Genomic DNA, 19,276 nt, shown 5'->3' on the forward strand with positions numbered 1-19,276 from the left:
AACATATAATTTCACTTTTTTCATAAAATTATCACTTTGAAGACCGATTTCTTTGTAAAGCGACCATGAGAATGAAGAAATGCACCCCAAAATCTATCACCCTGTTTCTCCTGTTTTCAAAAATGCCCACATTGTGACCCTAATGCGTTGCCTGGACACACGGCAGGGCCCGAAAGGAAGGGAGCAACCGGAGGCATTCAGGTCTCATTTTTGCTTGAAAATGTTTTAGGCCCCACTGTACATTTGGAGAGGTTTTGAACTACCAGAACGATAGAAACTCCCCATAAACGACCCCATTTAGAAAACTAGACACCTTAAGGTATTTATCTAGGGCTGTAGTGAGTATTTTGACCCCACAGTTTTTTGCTAAATTTAATGTATAGCAGGTGAAATAAAAAAAACAAACACTTTTTATATAAAAGTATCACTTTGAAGACCGATTTCTTTGTAGAGCGACCATCAGAATGAAGAAACACACCCCGAAATCTATTACCCTGTTTCTCCTGTTTTCAAAAATGCCCACATTGTGACCCTAATGCGTTGCCTGGACACACGGCAGGGCCCGAAAGGAAGGGAGCAACCGGAGACATTCAGGTCTCATTTTTGCTTGAAAATGTTTTAGGCCCCACTGTACATTTGGAGAGGTTTTGAACTACCAGAACGATAGAAACTCCCCATAAACGACCCCATTTAGAAAACTAGACACCTTAAGGTATTTATCTAGGGGTGTAGTGAGTATTTTGACCCCACAGTTTTTTGCTAAATTTAATGTATAGCAGGTGAAATAAAAAAAAAACTACTTTTTATATAAAAGTATCACTTTGAAGATCAATTTCTTTGTAAAGCGACCATCAGAATGAAGAAACACACCCCAAAATCTATCACCCTGTTTCTCCTGTTTTCAAAAATGCCCACATTGTGACCCTAATGCGTTGCCTGGACACACGGCAGGGCCCGAAAGGAAGGGAGCAACCGGAGGCATTCAGGTCCCATATTTTGACCCCACAGTTTTTTGCTAAATTGAATGCATAGCAGGTGAAATAAAAAAAAAACTACTTTTTATATAAAAGTATCACTTTGAAGATCAATTTCTTTGTAAAGCGACCATGAGAATGAAGAATCACCCCCCAAAATCTATCACCCTGTTTCTCCCGTTTTCAAAAATGCCCCCATTGTGACCCTAATGCGTTGCCTGGACACATGGCAGGGCCCGAAAGGGAGGTAGCGCCCGAAGACTTTCAGGACACACATATTGCTTGAAAATGTTTCAGGTCCCATTACACATTTATAGAGGCACTGAGCTGCCAAAAAGATAGAAACTCCCCATAAATGACCCCATTTTGAAAACTAGACCGCTTAAGGTATTCATCTAGGTGTGTACTAAGTATTTTGACCCCACAGTTTTCGCAGGAATTAATGCAAAGCAGGTGGAAAGAAAATTTTATTTCACTTTTTTTCACAAATGTGTCATTTTAAGGTCAGATTTCTTGTACAGAGGACATGAGAATAAGGAAATGCACCAGAAAATGTATCACCTTGTTTCTCCTGTGTTCAAAAATATCCCCATTGTGGCCCTAATGTGTTTCCTGGACACACGGCAGGACCCAAAAGGAAGGGAGCACCCGGAGGCTTTCAGGACACACATTTTGCTTTGAAAATGGGAGGATTCTACTTTTCTAGATTGAGAAATAGATGTCCCTAACAGTTTCTACACCCTATGACCATGTCGTGCTAAGAAAGCAGCTGTCCTGAAATGATGTCAGTCCATAGACATTATGTATATCAACCCGCTCTGATATATAGTAAGTTAGAGTGGGAAAATTTATTAAACTGTTGGCGGAAAAAGGCAATATATCCAAAAAAAAGGAGGAAGAATGTATCCAGCTATGTGGAAAACTAGAGCATGTTCACAGGATGAAAGAAAATTTGTAGGGCTGTAATGACTTTATTATTCAAAGTGACTGGTCATACAACGTCTCTTTAGCTCCATCAATCCCTATATAAGGGACGAATGTGCCAAGTGACGCGGTACACCATAACAAGCCCCTGCCCGGCAAGGTAGGAACCGCCATGTGCACAAAACAACAAATCACCTGTAGAATATATAAAGGGGCAGTGTCCCACACCGTATGTATAGATACAGTAAAGGACCACTACTCCCCAAATAAATGTCGCTATTTCTAGAAGTATTGTCGGGTGTAAGAGGTCCACCAAAAACCCGAACAAAACTGTAATAAAGCCCATAGTGTATTGATAAGGACAAAACAGGGACTTATGCATAGACCAGGGTTGGAAGGACAAGCGGAACAATAATATCGTGACTCACTTCGCTGTCCTCGTTTGCTGCAGACCCGACACCGTTTTTTGGGGTATTTTTGGTTAGATGTTGAAGGGATGGGGTGTAAAAAATGTTTTTCAACAAGTCGGTGTACATCCTCTGACTCATGGACTACTCTCTGGTCTGCAGATTGAAATAGGAGATCTTCAATCACTTTCTCCTGAAATTCAAAGAATGTCGCCCTGCCCGCTGAACATGAATCCCTTGAAGCGACACTTTCGCTGTCGCTTTCAAGTAAGGCTGGGTTCACACGACCTATTTTCAGACGTAAACGAGGCGTATTATGCCTCGTTTTACGTCTGAAAATAGGGCTACAATACGTCGGCAAACATCTGCCCATTCATTTGAATGGGTTTGCCGACGTACTGTGCAGACAACCTGTCATTTACGCGTCGTCTTTTGACAGCTGTCAAACGACGACGCGTAACAATACAGCCTCGTCAAAAGAAGTGCAGGACACTTCTTTGGACGTTTTTGGAGCCGTTTTCTCATAGACTCCAATGAAAACAGCTCCAAAAACGGACGTAAAAAACGCAGCGAAAACGCAGCGAAAACGCAGCGAAAACCGTGAGTTGCTCAAAAAATGTCTGAAAATCAGGGTTTGTTTTCCCTTGAAAACAGCTCCGTATTTTCAGACGTTTTTGGTCACTACGTGTGCACATACCCTAAAAGCTCAACTTCAGATGCAGAATCCGTATCTGAGCATAGCATCTGATAGGCTTCCTCAACGCTGTATCTTCTGGCAGCCATAATGATAATACAGTCTAAACCGCAAATAATAAATGGAACTAGCGGTTTAAATTTATTTTTTTATCAACTAAGGCCTCATGCACACGACCGTAAAAAAAACGTTATTGCGGGTCGTAATTACGACCCGCAATAACGGGCTCATAGACTTCTGTTACCCACGGGTACCTTCCCGTTTTCTCACAGTTCTATTTTTCTATTTTACGGGCCGTGCTGCTATACTTTATAATGACAGCACGGCTCGCAAAAGCGGCCGGCTGCCCGCGGCCGGCCGTGCCCGGCCGTGCTCGTAATTACGAGTCGTAATTACGAGCACGGTCGTGTGCATGAAGCCTAATCAACTAAGAACACTTTTTTTTAATATTTTTTTTTAATATTTTTTTTTTTCAAACCTAAACCTAAACCCTACGCCTAACACAAACCGTAAACCCAAGCCCAGAACAGCACCCTACGCCGTCTAAGGCCCCATGCACATGAACGTGTTTTTGCGGCCGCAATTCCCCCGAAAATCCACGGGAGAATTGCGGCCCCATTCTTTTCTATGGGGCCATGCACACGACCGTAGTTTTTGCGGTCCTTGCACGGCCCGGGAAAACAATGGTGGCGGCCATGTGCATATCCCGCGATTTGCGGGCGGCCTGCGGCGGACAGTCCGCAGCCGGCCGATCCGAAAATCACGGCCGTGCACACGGCTACGGTCGTGTGCATGAGGCCTAACAGTGTACACGCCGTCTAACAACGTACCCTAAAAAGAAAGTAGTTTATAGTACGATTCTTAGTGTATACAGTAAATATACTTATATATATGTATATACTATATACTATAAAATATTGAAAAAAATGTTGTTTTTTTTAAAATAAACTGTGTAAGGGACGAGTGATTTTGTGTGGGGACACTGACACACTTGTATCTGTATCTCTCCACAGCTAGAACAGTGAGGAGAAACAGATACATGTTTTTACTTTTATTTTACAGTAGTGATCACTATGATTGGATCTCATAGTGATCACAAAAGATCAGGAACCAATACTATTGGCTCCTGATCACTGCTCTAAGAACAGAGCTGCTAGCAAAAGCTCGTTCTTAGAGCAGGAGCTGTCATTTAGACACTCCCGGCGGCTCTGTACGCAGTAACAGCATGTGACCGCTGTGATTGGCTGTCACAGCGGTCACGTGCTGTTACGACTAAATCGGCAGGTCCTGATGGCTGCACTAAGAACCAGACCTATTACTTACAGCCGGTTTTTAGTGCAGATGTCACCAGGGTGCCGATAAACCCCCTCTACTACAGCGACGCCAAAAGGCGTCGCTGTAGACTGAGTACATGCACCGCCTGACGTCAAAAGACGGTGGGCGGTCGTTAAGGGGTTAAAGAGGCTCTGTCACCACATTATAAATGGCCTATTGTCTACATAATGTGATCGGCGCTGTAATGTAGATTACAGCAATGTTTTTTATTTCGAAAAACGATAAATTTTGACGCAGTTATGACCTATTTTTGATTTATGCTAATGACTTTCTTGATGTTCAACTGGGCCTGTTTTTACTTTTTGACCAAGTTGGCGTTGTGGAGAGAAGTGTATGACGCTGACCAATCAGTGTCATACACTTCCCTCCATTCATTTATTCAGCACATAGTGAGTGATCTTTCTAGATCGTGCCATGCTGTCTCACACATTAACGTTACTGAAGTGTCTTGAGAGTTAAAGGAACGGTGTCGCGAAAAAAATAAATTTTTATATCAATTTGCTTTTAGTGTTTTATTAAAATAAATTGTATTTATTTGTGTGTTTGTGTTTTACTTTTTTTTTCTAACTTTTTCTTCACTATGGGGGCTGCCATTTTTTTTTTCATCTCTGTATGTGTCGATTAACAACACATACAGTGATGGAATACGGCACATACATCCCCATAGAGAATGCGAACGGGAGCCGTTCGCATTCACTATGGTGTATGCCGTCTGTGTGGGAACGGCGCATGCGCCGCTCCCACACAGTCCAAATGGAAGGTCTTCGGCCGAGCGACATCCGGCGCCATTTTCATGTGGACCGGAAGCCGCGGCCGGACAGTAAGATGACTACTTCCGGTCGCGGCTTCCGGACATGTGATTAGAAGCAAGCGCTAGGAGTGGACGGACCGGAGGAAGCGGCGGCAGGAGCAGGTAAGTTATGTCTGTGTATGTTCGTGTTTTAGTGTGTGATTACCACTGTTTGTAAGCCTACTACACTGTGTATTCGCTCAAAAAATGGCGGCCCACAGTGTAGGAGGTTTGAACATTCAATCCCCTCCTTTCTCCTGGCACTAGCCAGGATAAAGGAGGGGGGATTGTTTGAGGACGCTAGGGCGAGTGTGTCTTCTCAAATTTTGCAGCATAAAGCAATGTGGTTGCTTTACCACATGCCAATGCTGCAATTTTGGGAATTGCTCCCTCTAGTGACCAGCACAGGGAAATGTTATAAATTAGAATCTAATTTATAATATTTCCTGACTTGTGAAAAAATTAGAACAATGTCTAATCATGTATATAATAACTGTTTAACTAAAAAAATAAAAATTCTAGCGACACATTCCCTTTAATAGACATCGCTTTCACCCAGGACGCGATGTCTATTCACAATCCTGATACTTCGGTAACGTTTGTGTGGGACTTACAGCACAGCAAGCGTAACCTCGCGAGATCATGCTGCAATAATAGGTTATAACTCCGTCAAAATTTATCGTTTTTCTAAATAAAAAAAACACTGCTGTAATCTACAGTACAGCGCCGATCACATTATGTAGAAGATAGGCCACTTATAATGTAGTGACAGAGCCTCTTTAAAGAGGCTCTGTCACCAGATTTTGCAAGCCCTATCTCCTATTGCAGCAGATCGGCGCTGCAATGGAGACAAGAGTAACGTTTTTTTGTTTTTTTTTAAACGAGCATTTTTGACCAAGTTATGACCATTTTTATATTTATGTAAATTAGGCTTTCTAAAGTACAACTGGGCGTGTTTACAGTAAAAGTCCAACTGGGCGTTTTTACTTCTTTTACTAGCTGGGCGTTGTGTATAGAAGTATCATACACTTCTCTAAACAACGCCCAGCTTCTGGCAGTGCAGACACACAGCGTGTTCTCGAGAGATCACGCTGTGACGTCACTCACAGGTCCTGCATCGTGTCGGACGAGCGAGGACACATCGGCACCAGAGGCTTCAGTTGATTCTGCAGCAGCATCGGCGTTTGCAGGTAAGTCGATGCAGCTACTTACCTGCAAACGCTGATACTGCTGCAGAATCAACTGTAGCCTCTGGTGCCGATGTGTCCTCGCTCGTCCGACACGATGCAGGACCTGGGGCAGGAAGTGAGTGACGTCACAGCGTGATCTCTCGAGAACACGCTGTGTGGCTGCACTGCCAGAAGCTGGGCGTTTAGAGAAGTGGATGATACTTCTATACACAACGCCCAGCTAGTAAAAGAAGTAAAAACGCCCCGATGTAACGAACACAATACACGCCCAGTTGGACTTTTACTTTAAACACGCCCAGTTGTACTTTAGAAAGCCTCATTTACATAAATATAAAAATGGTCATAACTTGGCCAAAAATGCTCGTTTTAAAAATAAAAAAAACGTTACTCTTATCTCCATTGCAGCGCCGATCTGCTGCAATAGGAGATAGGGCTTGCAAAATCTGGTGACAGAGCCTCTTTAAGACTGTAACAGGAATTCACAGGTGCCAGTAGTAAGACTAGAATGATCCTTCTTCCCTGTAAAAAAACCTATTTGACTCCAAATAGAATTTAGAAGCGTGCAACATTTTTCCTCCTCCTGTTTCCCAAAAGGGCCACATGGAAGGTATAACCAAAAATTTGTATTTTCTACAACTATCTTTGACATCATCGTGCATTACATATCTGTCATAATAGCTGGTGAACATGAGACGTCTACCGTGGGTTTGAGAAAAAAAAAAAAAAAGCCTTGTGATACCTTCAGACGTTTGTCCCTAACCTATGGGAAGGCCCCTATTCAGATGCCAGTAGCTGCTACTGTTAGTAGTTTGGTTGTAGTTTCTAATTGCTCATGGCGCGGCCGGACACATAGTAACACACCCTGTTTTTCAACAGCACAATCCAAACAAGAGAGGAAAGCAGCAGTGTATCTCAGATTGATAAATGATTATGTTGTACAGTGTTTGTTTTCTAGTCACTGCTTATATTTTACAAAAGCTTCTTTGTGAATGTCCCAGAACTGAAATCTAATTTATGGCTCAAATTTTCTTTTTTTGTGTAAGAAGAATTTGATCTTCCATAAAATATTCCTGCATACAGCTTCAGTATTCGAGCACCTCAGCTTGCAAAGCACTTTTCCCTTGGGCTGTGAGTAAACATGGTCCTTCATTTACACTGACAACTCTTGACATTATGATCATTTATAGTACACACATTGCCATCTTGTGGTCTCAGTGGTAATTTCAGTCTATTTTTAATAAAACCTTCCAAATAGCAACTGCTTTGTGAGTATTTGGCCTCAGTCATAAAAACTGACGTAGATAATAGTAGTCAAGGGTTCCTACAACAACCAATCAGATTTTATATCTGTGATGGGGATGGCTTTCAATCCAAATAAATTTAATACAAAGTTCTGAATGTTTCCTAAGTGTTAAAAAAAAATATGTGCTACTGTTTGACCAATATATGCTCCTTAAAGGCTATAAAATCCTTTGAAACCGTTTTTTATGTAATGTAGGAGTCTTTGAATCATAAACATTATTCAAATATAGTTTTCTTAACAATTTTATTTCGTTTTAGTGCCGCAGCTTCTATGTATCATCTATGCATTTAAGCTGCATGACACCGCTGTAAACCAAATCGGTCACTCAGCTGGACTGACAGCTTGCCTGAGAGGGACTCCTGTGTTCTTCTAAAACACAATACAATCCTAAGGGTAAGACCACACAGAGTGGAACTGACCCGTCCGCGATGCGCCCAACGACCCCGCCGTCACCATGTTCGGTGCGGCTGTCATATAGCCTATTAATGGCCACGCGTTGTTGTAGGTAATACGGCCCTTTACCTGCATCGTGCGCCCATTAATTAATACACCCTTATGGTCGCACGATTTTGATCAACTTAGATTTGGAAACATTTTGGAACATGGAAGTCGCTCATCTGGGACCTCTATTAATTCGCTGGAAAAAAAGCTACAAAGAGCATCTGTGTCTCCGAAGGAACCAGCACATCCATACATTGCATAGACAGCCCATTAACTTCAATGGACACTATTTAACCCCTTCCCTCTTTAGCCACTTTTGACCTTCCTGACAGAGCCTCATTTTTCAAATCTGACGTGTCACTTTATGTGGTAATAACGTCGGAATGCTTTCACCTATCCAAGCGATTCTGAGATTGATGTCTCGTGACACATTGCACTTTAAGTTACTGGCAAAATTTGCTCGATATGTTCAGTATTTAATTGTAAAAAACACCAAAAATTAGCAAAAAATTGCAAAAATTAGCATTTTTCTCAATTTAAATGTATCTGCTTGTAAGACAGGTAGTTATACCACACAAAATTGTTGCTAATTAACATCCCCCATATGTCTACTTTAGATTGGCATCGTTTTTTGAACGTCCTTTTATTTTTCTATGACGTCACAAGGCTTAGAACTTTATTAACAATTTCTCACATTTTCAAGAAAATTTCAAAAGGCCATTTTTACAGGGGCCAGTTCAGTTGTGAAGTGGCTTTGAGGGCCTTATATATTAGAAACCCCCAAAAAGTCACCCCATTTTAAAAACTTCACCCCACAAAGTATTCAAAACAGCATTTAGAAAATGTCTTAACCCTTTACACATTTCACAGGAATTAAAGCAAAGTAGAGGTGAAATATACAAATGTCATATTTTTTTGCAGAAATAAATATTTAATACAATTTTTTTTATAACACAGAAGGTTTTACCAGAGAAATGCAACTCAATATTTGTTGCCCAGTTTCTGCAGTTTTAGGAAATATCCCACATGTGGCCGTAGCGTGCTACTGGACTGACGCACCGGCCTAAGGAGCACCTAGAGGATTTTGGGGCCTTATTTTTGTTAGAATATATTTTAGGCACCATGTCAGGTTTGAAGGGCTCTTGCGGTGCCAAAACAGCATAACTCCCCCAAAAGTGACCCCATATGGGAAACTACACACATCAAGGAAATTATCTAGGGGTACAGTGAGCATTTTGACCGCACAGGTTTTTTACAGAAATTATTAGAAGTAGGGCGTGAAAATGAAAATCGACATTTTTTCAAAGAAAATGTAGGTTTAGCTAAATTTTTCTCATTTCCACAAGGACTGAAGGAGGAAAAGCACCATAAAATTTGTAAAGCAATTTCTCCCGAGTAAAACAATACCCCACATGTGGTAATAAACGGATGTTTGGACACACGGCAGGGCTTAGAAGAGATGGAGTGCCATTTGGCTTTTGGAGTTCACATTTAGCAGGAATGGTTTGCGGAGGCCAGGTCACATTTGCAAGCCTCTGAGGGGACAAAACAGTGGAAACCCCCCCACAAGTGACCCCATTTTGGAGACTACACCCATTGAGGAAATTATCTAGGGGTATAGTGAGCGATTTGACCCCACAGTTTTTTTGCAGAAATTATTGGAGGTAGGCCCTGAAAATAAAAACCTACATTTTTTCAAAGAAAATGTAGGCTTAGCTAATTTTTTCTCATTTCCACAAGGACTAAAGGAGAAAAAGCACTGCAACATTTGTAAAGCAATTTCTCCCGAGTAAAAAAATACCCCACATGTGGTTATAACCGGCTGTTTGGACACACGGCAGGGCTTAGAAGGGAAAGAGCGCTATTTGGCTTTTGGAGATGACATTTAGCAGGAATGGTTTGCGGAGGCCATGTCACATTTGCAAAGCCCCTGAGGGGACTAAACAATGAAAACGCCCAAAAAGTGACTCCATTTAGGAAACTACACCTCTTGAGGAATTCATCTAGGGGTGTAGTAAGCATATTGACCCCACAGATGTGTCATAGAATTTATTAGAATTGGGCAGTGAAAATAAAAACAATCCATTTTCTTCAATAAGACATAGCTTTAGCGCAATTTTTTTCATTTTCTCAACAAATAAAGGAAAAAAAGAACCCAACATTTGTAAAGCAATTTCTCCCGAGTACGGCAATACCCCATATGTTGTCATAAACTGCTGTTTGGGCAAACGTCAGGGCTCAGAAGGGAAGGACCGCTATTTGGAGTGCAGATGTTGCTGGATTGGTTTCTGGGTGCCTGTGGGCCTAAAACAGTGGAAACCCCACAGAAGTGACCCTATTTTGGAAACTACGCCCCTCAATGCATTTACCCAGGGGTGTAGTAAGCAGTTTTGTAGAAATTAGTGTGCACTCAATGTTGCAGAGTGAAAATGGATTTTTTTCCATAAATATGCCAATACGTGGTGCCCAGCTTGTGCCACCATAGCAAGACAGCTCTCTAATTATTACGCTGGGTTTCCTGGTTTTAGAATCACCCTACATGGGGCAATAATCGTTTGCCTGGACATTCGACCAGGCTCAGGAATGAAAGCGTACCATGTCAAATTGAGGCCTAATTTGGCGATTTACAAAGTGTTGGTTCACAACTGCAGAGGCTCAGATGTGAAATAATAAAAAGAAACCCCTGAGAAGTGACCCCCATCATGGAAACTGCATCCCTCAAGGCATTTATTAAGGGGTGTAGTGAGCATTTTCACCCCACAGGTCTTTTCCATAAATGATTGCACTGCGGATGGTGCAAATTAAAAATTTATATTTTTCCCTAGATATACCATTCAGTGGCAAATATGTCATGCCCAGCTTATGACGCCGGAGACACACACCCCAAAAATTGTTAAAAGGGTTCTCCCAGGTATGACTACGCCATATATGCGGAAGGAAACTGCTGTTTGGGCACGCTGTAGCGTTCAGAGCGGAGGGAGCGCCATTTGGCTTTTGGAGAGCGGATTTTGCTTGGTAGTAGTTTTCTTTGAGTATTGCTGGTGTTTCCGTTTATAATGTGGGGGTACATGTAAGCCGGGCGGAGTATATAAGGGGCATAGTCAGGTGGTATAATAATGGGGTAAAAAAAAACAATAAAATGTTCCATAGATGTGTGTTACGCTGTGAAGCAATCCTTTCTGCACAGGCCGGTGTCGCACTGATATATGGCGTCCTTTCTTATGCCCCTTTTGGTCCACACTCCGCACCTTTGCAGTTTGGGGAATTTTGCTGGGAAGTGTTGTCCTGGTATAATACGGGCACCCTCGCTTCCAGCAGATATGTTTGGGCCCCACCCTTCCTGGTTCACTAATTTTAGGTCCTTGATAAATCGCCTCTTGAAACAGAAGAAACGTTCCCCTCGGACCTGCACAACTGCATATTTTTTTATTTCCTGACTTATTGGAGCCTTAACTAATTTTATTTTTCATAGACGTAGTGGTATGAGGGCTGGTTTTTTGTGGGACGAGCTGTAGTTATTGGTACCATTTTGAGGTACATGCAACTTTTTGATCACCTTTTTATCCTATTTTTTGGGATGCCAGGTAAACAAAAAAATGCAATTCTGGCACAGCTTTTCTAGTTTTTTTTATACAGCGTTCACCATGCGTTATAAATTACATGTTAACTTTATTCTGCGAGTCAATACAATTCCGGCGATACCTAATTTATAGCACTTTTTTATGTTTTACAACTTTTTGCACAATAAAATTACTTTTGTAAAAAGAATGTATTTTTTCTGTCGCCAAGTTGTGAGAACTATAATTTTTTAATTTTTTTGTCCATGGAGCTGTATGGGGGCTTGTATTTTGCGGGACGAGCTATAGTTTATATAGGTACCATTTTTGGATACGTGCAACTTTTTGATCACTTTTTATTCCAATATTTGTAGGGCAAAGTGACCAAAAAACAGAAACTCTGGTAAAGTTTTTTTACGTTTTTTTTTACGCTGTTCACCGGGTGCAATAAATAATATAATATTTTGATACCTCAGGTCGTTACGGTCACGGCGATACCAAATACGTATGGTTTATTATTATTTTTCACTAATAAAGGACTTGATAAGAGTAAAAGGGGGATTGCGTTTTATTTTATTACTTCAAACTAGGGGACTTGAAGGTCCAACTGTCAGATTTTTTTTTTTCTAATACATTGCACTACCTATGTAGTGCAATGTATTAGATCTGTCAGCGATTCACTGACAGCAAGCCGATTAGGCTTCGCCTCCCGGCGGGGCCTAAATCAGCTTCCGTAATGGCAGAGCAGGAGACCATTGTGTCTCCTGTTGCCATAGCAGCAGTCGCCAGTCCTGATTGCCTGTCAGGGCTTGCGATCTGCTAGTAACCGCTGCGATTGCAGCAATCGCTTTAGATTGCTGCATCGAAAGGGTTAATGGCAGGGATCGGAGCTAGTTCCGGTTTCTGCCATTAGAGGTGGATGTCAGCTGTAACATACAGCTGACTTCCACCGCTGATGACGCCGGATCAGCTCCTGACCCGACGCCATCTTGCCGGCAGCTACGGAAGCCGATCAGGCTCCGCCGCCGGGCGAATCTTGACCGGCTTCCGTGCTAGGCAGACCGGGAGGCCAGTATTAGGCCTCCGGTTGCCATTGCAGCCACCGGAACCCCGGCAATTTCATTGCTGGGGTTCCGATGAGCTGCAAACACCTGAAGTGCAGCACTCGCGTTTGAGCGCTGCACTTAAGTGGTTAATGGCGGGGATCGAAGCTAATTTCAGTCCCCGCCATTACAGCCGGGTGTCAACTGTAAGATACAGCTAAGATCCGGCGATGATGGCACCGGCTCAGCTTCTGAGCCGGTGCCAAACATTTGTCGTAAGTATACAACATTTTGCGGGAAGCACTGGCTTTCCATGACGTATACTTACGACAAATGTCGGGAAGGGGTTAATGCTTAATAAAAAAAAAAATACCCTGACAATTACAGGAAATGACCTGTTAAATATCCTCCGGATAGGCCGTCAATAGATGATGGGTCGGGTTCCAACTCCCAGGACCCCCGCCGATCGGCTGTTTTGAAGGGGGTGCAGTGCTCGTATGAGCGCTGCTTTCCCTTCATTTCTACTTGCTCACTGTGAATCATCTGTAGCGCCGTGGACTGCCGACATTCTCTCTTACCAGTGGACGCCACAGCAGGACTGTGTCCCTTCCCAGGAACTTCAGCACGCTGTGCTCTCTGCTTTCTCTCCCCGTCTGTCCTATAGGGGGCTCTTGCCAAGCCTTAAAGGGTCAGTGCGCGCACCAGTAAAATTATCCCTAACCTATCTCTGAGCACCCTGGCCTTTCAAAGCAAACCTGCCCCTTTCAGTGCCTGAGCAATGTTGTGTCTTCCAAGTCTTTGTCATGCAAATGTTGTGTCCTGTATGTCGTATCCATTATCTGAGTCCAGTGTCCGTATCAAGTCCATTGTCTGAGGCAACTTCTGTGTTCAAGTCCAGTATCCGAGACAAGTTCCGATTAGTCCAGCATCAGCTTGTTTCTGATTATCCAGCACAAGTCAGTACTTTCTCCCTCGGTACTGTCATTGACATTTTGTTTAACCAGCTGCTACTCCACTATGGCAGGTGCGGCCAAGTGGGTCCACATACCCCACAGCTGTGACATCGTCTACACACATGTAGCGGCGATTTACAGGTATTGCAGCCTTCTTCTCCCATTCACTTCAATGGGTGAAGAAGGCTGCAATACCTGTGAATCGCTGCTACATCTGTCGACAATTCATAGTGAGTAAGTAGAAATGAAGGGGAAGCAGCGCTTATACGAGCGTTGCACCCCCTTCAAAACAGCTGATCGTGGTGGTCCTGGGATTCGGACCCTAAACCCATGAGCTATTGATGGCCTATCCTGAGGATAGGCCATCAATTTTTACTGACTGGAAAACCCCTTTTAAGATTGAGATCAGTCTAGATATGAAAAATGTGTTGCCCTTGATAAAATAAATGTTTATTTGTAACCTGCACATACTACAATTGTAAATGTGTATTGCTACAAGCTATGTGTATATAACCGTCAACAGGCAACTAGAAGTAGCAGTCTTCGGAAAAAAAAAATGTGTTCTATTTTCATCTTTAGAATAACAGTCACATATTTCAGGAGTGGTGATTAGCATCTATAAGTTTGCAATATAACAATTTGCTGTATAACTGGTTACTTGTACGAAATGCCATTTAGCCATTACAATGATTATAAATTTAAAGATATAATCATGTACATGATTGGTCAGGCTAGCATGATCTGTAATTGGTTCCTTCTTTAAGGAACATGAAATGAGTAAATGAGACAGAATGCAATTTTGTGATGCAAAATACAATTTTGTGACAAACTTTGTATTTTGTTGTGATACAGATTTTGTAGCACAGTCTATTTTATAAATGTTTATGCCAATTTGTAGTAGAGAATTTAGTTTTTTACATGTTTTATCTGACTCCTTTCATGTATTTTGTGTTTAAAATAATGCTTTGATTTATTACAAAAATTTACTGTTTAAAAACCGTGCCTATACATATTAATTTCTCATTGCTTATACAGATATAGCCAAGTTTATCTTGACTGATAACTTGCTGCAGCGTGATATCACACAACAAAAGCCATTGAAAAGTCATTGAAAAAGTCAATTTAAAGTTTCTTGCCACTGTGCATTTACAGAGATTGTCATCACTCCCTGTCCTCAATTTTTAGTTCCCAGAGCTAGTGACATAAATGAATCCACTGGATATTTCCAAACAATGGGGTGCCCTGCCAGGGCCAGCTATATGTTGGATTGTGCCCTGTGTTGTACCTTTTGTTGGTGCCCTTTCTCTCTTTATGGTGGACTGTTAGACAGAGTATAAATAACTATACAAAACAGTGCCTTAATATAAGCATTGCCCAAATAACTGATATTCGTAGGCTAAATAACACTTTACAGTTGCCACCACCATAGACTGCAAAATGATATACTGTACCGTGTATACATATACAGTGACAAAATAACAGCTCTATACATAAAGTAATCTAATAACTTTGCTATACAATGTCTAAATATTACTGCAATACAATTATTATAAATATTTGTGATGGTCAAAAGCTGTAGGTGCTAAGCCAACTGAGGCTCCTCCTAAAGCTGGGCAGCTGAGGCGTCCTGTGCGACATTACAGGTCGCTCACCACTAAGACCAGCCCCTTTCTCTGTTCTCACACTAGGGTTACAACAAGTACCTACACTACGATGCCAGCTTGTAGATATTAGTTCCTACACTGCAAATATAGTAGTGTATGCCAATTACTAATGCCTGCATAGTAATGCGATCAAAACAGAATTGTCAATACCAGTTTGCTCGCCACACAGACACAGAGTGCCAACCACATGACAATGACCATAAAATAATGACATAGCAGTGCTCACTGTGTAGTTTATGGCACAGTAGTACCCATGAAAATGAATCAAGCACAGTGGGGCAGATTTACTAATGCTGACTAAGATTTAAACAGCATAAACCTAGACCAGGCAGTCAGAAAAAGTACCAAATTTATCACAATGGCGCAGGTTGTTTGATAAATTTGGTGTATTTTGCTAAACATGTTAAACACTTCCCTCTTCCTTATACCACCTCTTGGATGGCTTAGTTAATGCCAGCGTTTTTCCCCACATTTTAAGTCCGGTAGACCACACTTCTTTTTTCTCTAACTCAAGCAACCTTGTGGAAAATGGGAACACAAAGTGTCTAAAACAGTTAATGAATGCGTCGCACGGCATTTGAGATGGTGCCTTTTGAATAGTAGATTTGCTCCAGTGTTCCTATGATAAAACACATTTATTTCCTTCGTAGTCCTGAATTATCATGTGTAGGAGGGGCAACCATCACCCTCCCTAGTCGCTCTGCCTTGTTTATCCCTTAGTGTCTGTTGTCTACCCCTTGTAGTGTCTTCACCTGCGCCCTGTGTTCATCCCAGTGTGTCTTGTATCTTTAGCTTACGCAGAAGGGGGAAGTGGTTATGGTGAGGCGCGGCTCAGGCTGCAAACAGCGAGGGAACATCATCTCTTAATTGGTGGAAGCATCTATGTTGTCATGGTGTTGGCGTTCAGCATCACCGTGCAGCAATACAGCAATGCTATTGCCTGCAAGTAGGGAAACTGTGGTTGAGGCGGTGGTGAGGAAGCTTAGCTCCTGAACTAGCAGATAACTGAGCATCCGTGTTATAATGGTGATGGCGCTCTGCTAGCGGTGTGTGCCATGACATGGACGTCCTGTGCAAGAAGGGGAGGAGAAAACGATCCCCAGACATGCATCTATAGGAGGAGCCTACGGACCAATGCTGACTTTTCCTCATTTCCCCTATGTTAAGTCCCCTTTGTCTAATATTAAATTTTTGAAACTGTCAGTGCAACACATATGCAATAGCACGGTAAAAATACTTCACTTCCCTACAGATGAGCGAATATGTGAAAATTCGTTTCACCTTCAAGGATATATTCTTATTATGGAGCTGTAGTTCAACCACATAAAACAGTGGAAGCTGAAAAGGGATCTGCCTCCATTGTTTTATATTTGCCCATAGCTGACACTCTCGTGAAGCTAATTTTCACAGATTCGCTCATCACTACTGTAAACGTTATAAATTTCAAAATTATTATCTTCAGTAACTTACCAGATATGTAGCCAGTACTAAAAAGTAGCCAATATATAATAATATGCCTTTCATTACATCTTGCAGTACAAAAGCTCCCTGTCTGCTGTGGAGATCGTAATGTCAGGCAAGTTTAGTGGCTTTACCTGACTGCAGTATGGTAGATTATTTTCTTTCCCGATGCAGTGTGTGCATAATCCATATAATCCATAAGTGTATAATCCATCTCACCTTTTAAAAAAGAAAAAACATTCGATACATTGGTCTGACCAGAAGCATCATTATGGTAGCACACAAGCAACCTTGATTCACTGTCTGATTAGAACGATTAAAAGATACATTTTATTAGTAAATTGTTAAAATTAGCTCTTGAAGCCCAAATACAAATATAACAGGCTCAGACAGGTGGTCAGAGATAGAGATGGTCTATTGAAGATTCTATTTCCAGGCCGAGATCTCCCCTTATTGTATATAACACTGAAGCCACTTGCTGATAGATTAATCCTACGCGTTTCAGTATCACAGGTACACGTGATACATCATCAGGGATTAAGGTTTAAAAATATTTGTGCCAATTAGCACAGTTTTTGTGCAGATTATACCTCCCGGCGCGTGCACGACTCTAATACAATGGCCGCACACGCGCCTTCGAAGCTCCGGACTTATGAAGGGCTTGAGCCCTCCTCCTCCACTGACGTAGCTCCGACCAGCCACCAATCCGGAGTAAACACGTCACTCATGACGTTTCCGGATAGCGGCGAGCCTCCTTTCTGCTAACCAATCAGAGTGAACTGGACGACACAGCGTCCCTGGTAGCCCTGGAGATCCAAAAGCGGATGTTTACACATGCTGGGAAAGAATACGCCGGGTAAGTGCAATAGAAGAGTCAATGATCATCGCATCAGATTAATAATGCACTTAGAAACTAAGATTCTGGAAGATATCAGCATAACAATATTATTCACTTAGATCGATCATGCAGAGTACGCCGATCATTAACAGGGACGTGCACACGAGGTATCCAGGGCACGATGGAGAGAACTTTATACATATGTTAATGACGCATACAAAACGCACAAAGAAACGCAAAATAATTGAAAATTTTTATAATGGAAATTTTTATAGGGGCAGTAGGGGAGCCGAAGACCATCATGACTATTAGATAATACACAGTCAGAGGAAGCAAGCATAGGAGATCTGTTCATTGAGGCCTGACGGACTAATAGTCTGCATACGATAGATCCACTATGCCTCCTTTTGTAGGATCTTTTTTATCGTGGTCACCACCTCTCACTGTCGGTCTTATGTGCTCGACCCCTTGGAATTTCAGAGTCAGGGAATCTCCATGATGGCATTCCCAAACATGACGAGACACTGGAGTATCCTCTTTTCTCCTTATGTCACCTATATGGTCCCGAATCTTTCTTCTAAATTCCCTCTTGGTTTTGCCAATATATTGTTATTGAAAACCGCAGGTAATCAAATATACAATCCCTTTAGTTTTGCAGTTGATGTATGATCTGTTTTCAAAAACCCTTCCAGTCCTTGTACTTTTAAAGTTCTTACCACATAGAATAGAGGCACATGCCTTGCATGAGCCACATCTATAGCTTCCTCTCAGCCCACTATTTTGCCACGTGTTAGTTTTGTTCTGTGCACTCATATGGCTGTGCACCAGCCAGTCCTTGACATTTCGCCCTCGTCTGTATGTAGAGAGGAGATACTCCTACCAAATTCCCTATATCGGGGTCAGCTTTCAGGATTCCCCAGTATCTTTGCAGGATTTCTCTGATCTCCATGTTGGCAGAGTCAAAGGTACCTATAACCCTTACAGTGTCTTCATCTTTTATCCTGGGTTTTGGGTTAAACAGATCATTCCCATTACACCCAAGTGCATTTTGATATGCTTGTTTAAGGACACATCTTGGATATCCTCTGCGTCTAAACCTGCCTTCTAATTCATGTGCCGAGATTTTATAGTCGGAGATTGTTGAGCAATTGTCACGAAGCGGGTTAGTGGACCCACTAGGCTGTACCGCGGTAGCGGGAAGGCAGCTGGCCAAACCACAGGAAACCCCAGAAATACAATGTCCCGCACAAGGGTACCTGAATAGTCCAGATGGTGGCCGCAGCTCTGGTACAGATGAGATGGGTGCAGCGGATGGCGCCAAACGTGGCGGATGACACAGGAGTCGCAAGTTGCGCCAGACGTGGCGGATTCCTCCAGACGTGGCAGATGACAAAGGACGTGGCGGATTCCTCTGGACGTGGCAGATTCCTCTGGACGTGGCAGATGACACAGGACGTGGCAGATGACACAGGACGTGGCAGATTCCTCTGGACGTGGCAGATGACACAGGACGTGGCAGATTCCTCTGGACGTGGCAGATGACACAGGACGTGGCAGATTCCTCTGGATGTGGCAGATGACACAGGACGTGGCACGACTTGATACTAAGGAACAGCACGGGAAACAGGAACGGAGAACAAGGCACGGGAAACAACAGGAACGGGAAACACTAAGGGACCATTTGCAAGACAGACTGGGAAAA

Source organism: Rhinoderma darwinii, chromosome 3, assembly GCF_050947455.1.
Source record: "Rhinoderma darwinii isolate aRhiDar2 chromosome 3, aRhiDar2.hap1, whole genome shotgun sequence".
Lineage (NCBI taxonomy): Eukaryota > Metazoa > Chordata > Amphibia > Anura > Rhinodermatidae > Rhinoderma > Rhinoderma darwinii.